Here is a 7,643-nt window from a genome sequence, read left to right on the forward strand (position 1 = left end):
AATTCTGATTATCCTCATTTTATAGATTGAGACCAAAGAGGTTTGCCCAACCTTGGCTACACAGTATCAGTCATGTTGTTCCAAAATAATACAGAAGCTCAGACCCACTCTTGGAGATTAGAAGTAGAGTATGGGCATTGGAAATCTATTTATTTATTTATTTATTTATTTATTTATTTATTTATTTATTTATGATCCCTGAGTGGTTCTAAATTTCAGCCAGAAATGAGAACTTCTTGCTTAAGATCAAAGAGCTAATTAGTGGTAAAGATGAGTGAAAAAAAAAATCCCTTTACATCTGCCACAATGTTGCTTGTATTCTGCTGCTCCATCAAACATTGATATTTAACAGAATATAAAAATGGGGGCTCTTCTTGGAAACTTAAGAGAGCTTACAAATATTTGAGGGCCTCTTTACATCTCTAAGGGGCACAAGTGGATTTTTGTAATTGACCTGACAAAGGTATATAAGCAGATTGGAAAAGATCAAGAAAATGGAGTCTGTTGACTGTGTGGCCTCTTTCTGTTTTGTTGAACACTCAATCCCCAGCATCTAGAGCAGTTTTTGGTACATGGTAGATGAATTAAGAAAGCACATATTGTCCCCTGTAAGGGACTTCCCTGTGTTGACAGAAGATGGATTTTGGTTCTAGGGTAAAGTAAACTCTTTGGCCCTTGTCCAGTGCACTTGCAACTCAATAGCAATCATGTCCTCTTAGCTATAGTGCAGGCCCTGGTTAGCAACTGACTTTGTCACCATATCCCCACCCACAGTCCTGCCTGGCCACCTGCTCTGTGATGACAGACAGATTGTCTGTGACATTGCAGGAGGCCAGACCACACAGAGATGGCAATCTGACCAAGCCTCAGGCTTATGCCTGTAAGCTGACCCTTTGTCAATTATCTCAGGAATTACTTATAAGCTCATTTGGCCCACTTTGTAAGAATGTCAGAGAATCTCTTATTTCCTGTTGAGAGAGGCTCTTTAGGAGTATAATTTATGGATATGTGCTTGCTTTTTCATTTACTATTTTTCAAGAATCAAGGGACCTGTGAATTTTCTGATAGTTCAAAGTTAGTCATCAAGCAACTCTTATTAAAGGCAAAAAGCTGGGCAGAGCAGAGACAAAACAGAGTTCACGGTGGAGAATAGTCATAGTAATTCTTGTTTTCATTCATTCCTTCATGTATTCATTCAACAACTATTGATGGGGACCTACTCTGGCCCAGGCACTATCTCATACCTAGAGATACAATAGAGAAAACATCAGTTAAATTTCCCATCCTCTGGGACCTACATTCTACTGGAAAAAAGAAGAGGCAATAACCAAAATAAACAAATGAACTCACCCTGGGTATCAGCTGGAGACGCTGCTATGGAGAAATGAAGCAAGAAAACAGGCTAGTGCCTTTAGGAAGCAAGTACTAGTTTAGATGGTCAGTTTCTCAGAAAGCCTCAGTGAAGTGAGAATTTCTTCCTGACCTGCTATCCCTGTTTTGAGAGTCCCAAACAGGTAAGCAATAGATCCCAATGTTTTGTTTGTTTGATACTTTATTTCTGCCCAGAGTCAAGTTTCCTTTAGGAATTCCTACCTCTAAGTAGCAGCCTTCCTGAGGCTCAGCTGCAGAGGCACAGCCACAGGGTTTGCACCTCCGCATTCAGGTGCATGTACGTCTGTTATAAATCCAAGAATTGTTCCAAAAAGACGGACCGCTCCCTGAGGCTGCACATAAAATGGTTGTATCCTTTCTAAGGCAGAGCTGCTGCAAGAGTTCTGACTACCCCTTTAGGTTTTATTTAAAGAACGTTGTTTTAATGCAACTGGATGGCAAACTTTATACAAGTGAGCTTTCCTGGGTGAACCTCTTACCACAAAGTCAACAGCACTGGGGAGTAGGGAGGGGAATAACATATGTGTAGCTTAGGGATGGTTCCAGGGCTTCTTTCCATGAGTTAGTCACACCTCCTGTATCCTTCTTCCTATATTCTTAACTGAGATCACATAATACACATAACATGCACACATACACACTGCATTCATACACACACACTCTTACACAAACACACACTTGCATACCAAGTGTTAACTCTGGCTAAATATCTTAATTATTGGAAAATCACCGTTTGCAAATTTGCAAAAACACATGGAAATAGCAGCTGACTTCTTATTTTTCCTAATTTTATTTAACCTTAATGGTCTTTTATTGGCCAGATCTTACATACTTGATTTCATGTCTACTTAGAGGCTCATAGGCTAATGCAGAGTATCAGCCATTCACTGCTCTCTTTCAAAATGAATGATGATAGATTTCGGGACTTAAAAAAGATACTTGAAAAAAAAAAAAGATACTTGAATTATGTATCTTTTTTTTTAATTTTTATTTATTTATGATAGAGAGAGAGAGAGAGAGGCAGAGACACAGGCAGAGGGAGAAGCAGGCTCCATGCACCGGGAGCCTGATGTGGGATTCGATCCTGGGTCTCCAGGATCACGCCCTGGGCCAAAGGCAGGCACTAAACCGCTGCGCCACCCAGGGATCCCGAATTATGTATCTTATAGATCTTGAGAGACATTTAATTTTTAGTTTTTGTCTTCCTGTTTCTTTTGTCAAATAAAAAATATCTCTAAATCTAGAAATTGCTCAAGGTAAGATTTTAGATAGAAATTTTAGATGGAAATTATTCACAGCAAAATGCCAACTCAACTCAAAATAGATGATCAATAAATATATGTTGAATAAATGATGCAAATTAATGGAACATGCCTTATTATAAGGCAATCATGTAAAGGAAACTTTGTAGTACATTTATTGGCTGAATTTGTAAATCATCCAGGCAGCACACAGTGAGTGACCACTCCATTCAGTGCCATGAACTAAGTCCTGTGGTAATTAAAAACATGAATTAGATACCTCTAGGAATTTAGCTTCATAGTGAGAATTAGACTCTGAGGATTTTTGAGTATGTGAATGCTATAGCCAGATACGTACTTCACGAAGGTACATCTTGAGAAGGGTATGAGATGTGTCCAAGTGAGCATGGTCAGGGATATAAAGACCAGTAAGGAGGTGATCACAGTCATGTCACAGAAACCCCAGCCAGTAGAAGGACTTTAAGCAATGACAGGAGAAGAAAGGGAAGAATATAGTTATTTTTCTCCTTGGCTCAGAACTTCAGCAGAGTCTCATTACTGCTCCTTTTTCAGCCCCGTACTCCCGTACTTTTTTAAATTACTGAGTTTTCACTTTCAGGGGAATCCTTCTGGATAGTTCCATTTGGAACACACACAATTTCTAAAGGCTGGTAGTATTCTAGGAAGCAAGTCTCCTTTGAGTGTGGCATACTAATAAAGGCAGGGGTGGGGGTCATCTGCTCCAACAGGCAAGGAGAGTATTTTATCAGTGGAACACTACATGGTGATAATAAAGAGTAGACAACCCTTAGTTGATTTTATTATTATTTTTAGAGTCTCTATGGACAGTGCATCCCCTTATTCTTTGTACCTTAGCGTCACTCCTCCCACTGCCTGACCTCTTGATGTGTGGCTGCCTTTTTAATAGGTTATAGGAAACTGAGAGTGTTTTGTCTTCTATGACATAGATCTGACTTATAAGTGGGAACAGGAGACCAGATCCTTTGCCCATCACCCCACCTTCACAGCCACTCCGCTAGTAAATTGCCAGACATTTCAATCTACTATGCGGGAAGGCCATATGGAGCCAAGTTTGACAAAGTATTGCCTTATTGAAGAGCCTCTTGCTTCCCCTAATTACAGCTGCTTTAAATATTATTTTAGAAATACACAGAATCAATAAGGAAATCTGAATATAGTCTGAACATTTAATCAAGTATTTTTTGTCTTTTGAACACACACATTCAGAAGAACACTGTTTTGCTAAAAGCAGTCTTATTTGTTGGATAACAGATCCAAGTGTACCAATTACCTTGATTTTTCACATGTATTTCTGACATTTCTTATTCTGATACACACCCTTATTCTGATACAAACTAAAACATTATACATTTGTCATTAGGTGAAATCTAGTGCTAATTTAACACTAACACTATTTGACATTATAGGATATATTTTTAAAATGGAAAGCATTTGCTAGATTTTTAGATCTTCATTCCTTTGGTTTTTTTTCATCCCTTTGTTTTAAGATGAAATGTCACTTATTTTATTTAAACAGATTTAATACATTTGATTATTAAGTTTTAATAAATTAAATAAAATTTCATTTAATACTAATATTAGAGGGACACCTGGGTGGTTCACTGGTTGAGCATCTGCCTTTGGCTCAGGTTGTGACCCTGGGGTCCTGGAATTGAGTCCCACATCAGGCTTCCCGCAGGGAACCTGCTTCTCCCTCTGCCTATGCCTCTGCCTCTCTCTGTGTGTCTCTCATGAATAAATAAATAAAATCTTAAAAAAATACTAATATTAGAAAAATGCCTAAGGAGTTTTTCTAACAAGTTTGGAAACTTTCTTTCTTTCTTTCTTTCTTTCTTTCTTTCTTTCTTTCTTTCTTTCTTTCTTTCTTTCTTTCTGTGAGAGAAAATATCTTAAGGTTAGAGCAGATGTGTGCTTGAATTTTGTGGAAGTGGGTTTGAATTTTGGTAGTTACCTGCTAGCTATACAATCAAAGATAAAAATCATTTATTCACGTGATCACTTGTTGATTGCATTTTTAAAAGTAACTATTAAGCAGGGGACATGTTAGACATAAGGTATCATTCAGTGAACACATGAAAAAATGGGGCTTTCATCTTAGGGAAAAAGAGACATTAACCAAATTACACAATTTCCAAAACAGGAAGATGACCATTTTTAGAAGAGTCTGTTCTTTTTTTTATCTACATATCTTCCAGAAATGCTCTTCTAAATTACTCTCTTATACTTATGGATAAGAAGAAATATTGATAGCCCAAGTGAACAAATTACTTCTGGCTCAATTCTGGCATGGAGACAACAACACATTTCATAACTAAAAGATTTCTATATTTCCACCTGTTTATTCAAAGTTAAAATTTCTGCATTGTGGCATATCAACAAATAAGCAACTATGCCTGATGTGTTACACAATCTGTCAGGAGTTGTGGAAGGAGAGTACTCAACCAGTTTCCCTCTTTGAGGTAAAGAGTGGAGGCTCCCAGAAGAATTGCTTTGAAGACTTAAGAAGCAGAGACTGCTAGCTGATTTCCAAGTCTTAGTCTCCATTTGCTTTTGCATTATATAGTCCTGGGATGGTGGAAAGACCACTGGGGAGAAATGGGGTGTGACAGTCTCAAGAATGGGCCCACAGGAGGGAAATGAGATTGGGCTGTAGACCTGCCATGAATTCCACCACAGGAAATAAGACAGATGACCCAAAATAATATTCCAATTGTACAGAAACTCCTTAGTGCCTGGAAAAGATGCTGAGTAAAAGGTCCCTCCCCAATGGGAACAGTTGAGGACTTTACCCAACGACACTGACCATATAACCAATGAGATGGCTCAGCATCAGGAAGAAACTAACATGAGGAGGTGCAGCTTTGCCCCAAGAGGTGTTCTCATTCCTCATTGTCTGCCCGAACAGTACAGCGTCGAGGAAAGAGGGTGGGTGGAAGGTAGACAATAGCCCATTCTTCCCCAAAGTCTCTAGAACACTGGTTCTTAATTGGGGTGGTAGGGCTCCTTAGGGGAAATTTGGAAATTCATGGGGGAGTTTTGTTGTTGCCACAATAGTATGGAAATTGCTATAGACATTTACTGGGCTAGGGCCAGGAAGGCAATACATCTCACATAATGCATGAGCCAGTCCTGTACAGTGAATAACTTGCCTTCATTTTGTATAACTTCGAGATGTTCTATGAATCATATAGGTGTAAAACCTATTATGTGAGCCTAAACCTTTACTCTAGTTTTTGTGAAAGAGCTAAGCATTTTTCACATGTCTTAACTTCTACAGATTTTTCCAGGAATAAAGCTACTGTGTACATTGAGGAAAGACTGTACTTTGTTTTATTTGAAATTTAACAAAAGCTGTTCATCATTTTGGAAAATCACTTCACTGATGGCAATGTTACTTATTAACCAACGTTTGTAGCTGTTGTCCTCAGGGTAAGTTCTACATAATGGGATAAGCATCTGACTACTCCCACGTATCTTTTGAAGTGGTCATCCCTGAGATTTACAAGATTTACAAATTGAACAACATATTAGCTCATCATAAAATGTTGGCATTTATTTCCCTTTTATACTATAATTAGAACATTTTATAAAATTTTTAAAAATCATATGTGGGGATCCCTGGGTGGCGCAGTGGTTTAGTGCCTGCCTTTGGCCCAGGGCGCGATCCTGGAGACCCGGGATCAAATCCCACGTCGGGCTCCCGGTGCATGGAGCCTGCTTCTCCCTCTGCCTGTGTCTCTGCCTCTCTCTCTCTCTCTGTGTGACTATCATAAATTAAAAAAAAAAAATCATATGTGGAATAGATTATATTCTCAATTAATTTTATTTCAGAATAATGAAGAGGTTGCCACAGCACATTTGTTGTAAAAGAGGGAAATTGGATCTGAAGGGTTTGATAACCTCTCCAAGTTTATAACTGTCCAATACAAGCAAATATAGCCTGTGGGGTCAAGGGCTGGAGTTGTGGGAGAAATTTTAATCTATTATAAGATTGAAATTCAAGTGATACATATGAATGAGTCAATTACAATAATGAGACTCTTAAAATTATGAAAATTGACCAAAAATGTTCTTAACTTCTATGTCCTTTAGGGACCCACTGCAGGAAAGGAGCTCCACCAGAGCTTCCCTGGAGACAATTATTCCAACATGACTTAAGGATCTTTCTTCCCTGAAGCTTTTATTTCCAACTGAATGATCGCATACTGGAAGTTATGGTTTTGCTACTAACTAGCTGCTGCCAACTTTGTCTCCATTGATATCTTCTACAGAACAATAATTTGCTACCTCTTGCTTCTTCTAAAGGTCGTAACCGTGTTCTGGACAACTGTGTGGCTCAGTGGGTTAAGTGATCAACTCTTGGGTTCCATTCAGGTCATGATCTCCAGGTGGGGAGATGGAGCCTTGCACTGGGCTCTGTGCTCACTGCAGAGTCTGCTTGGGATTCTCTCCCATGGCCCCTCCCCACTCATGTCTGTAAATAAATCAATAAATCAATAATAAATAGTTACATTTTTTTAAAAAGGTCTTAGCAGTGCTAAGCTTTGTTTCTCCTGCAAACTGAGAATACTAACACATTTTCTGTCTCTTTCAATATTATTCTGAGAATCATTTGGTGCATAAAGTGTTTATAATCATAGTAAATGTGATTCTGTACCTTCTTACATTCCAAGGTACTCAGACCTTTAAGTTCATGTTGGTTGGTTGAGTATGTCCTCCTCCTATCCCCAACCCAGCAAGCACAGATGCTGGAAATTCTGACTTGGTCTTTTATTCCTGATGGATGATGCTACTTTCTTTATTCACATGCATGATGTACCTGAAAAAGCTATGATTACTTGACATCATTAACTCATTTATAAAGGGCCCAAGAAGGCACTAAATATAGTGGTGTCTAGCTATTGAGGTGAATTAATCATATATTTTATAGGAATGGGTACTCTAAAAGCATATATAAAGAGAAAGGAA

At 38.5% G+C, this 7,643-nt stretch overlaps 1 long non-coding RNA gene across 2 annotated transcripts; it reads left to right on the plus strand.

Moving 5' to 3' along the window:
• The first annotated feature begins 838 nt into the window (after window positions 1–838).
• LOC111090585 lies at window positions 839–7,107 on the plus strand. Of its 2 annotated transcripts, XR_005372348.1 has the most exons (4): window positions 839–880; window positions 1,231–1,514; window positions 5,953–6,104; window positions 6,768–7,107. It is a non-coding gene; the product is annotated as an uncharacterized LOC111090585 (long non-coding RNA). The 2 variants fall into 2 exon arrangements; XR_005372347.1 differs by lacking the exon at window positions 839–880 and having other exon boundaries at window positions 892–1,514.
• Window positions 7,108–7,643: the final 536 nt, after the last annotated feature.

The sequence above is a fragment of the Canis lupus genome, chromosome 17, assembly GCF_011100685.1.
Source record: "Canis lupus familiaris isolate Mischka breed German Shepherd chromosome 17, alternate assembly UU_Cfam_GSD_1.0, whole genome shotgun sequence".
In the NCBI taxonomy this organism is placed as follows: Eukaryota; Metazoa; Chordata; class Mammalia; order Carnivora; family Canidae; genus Canis; species Canis lupus.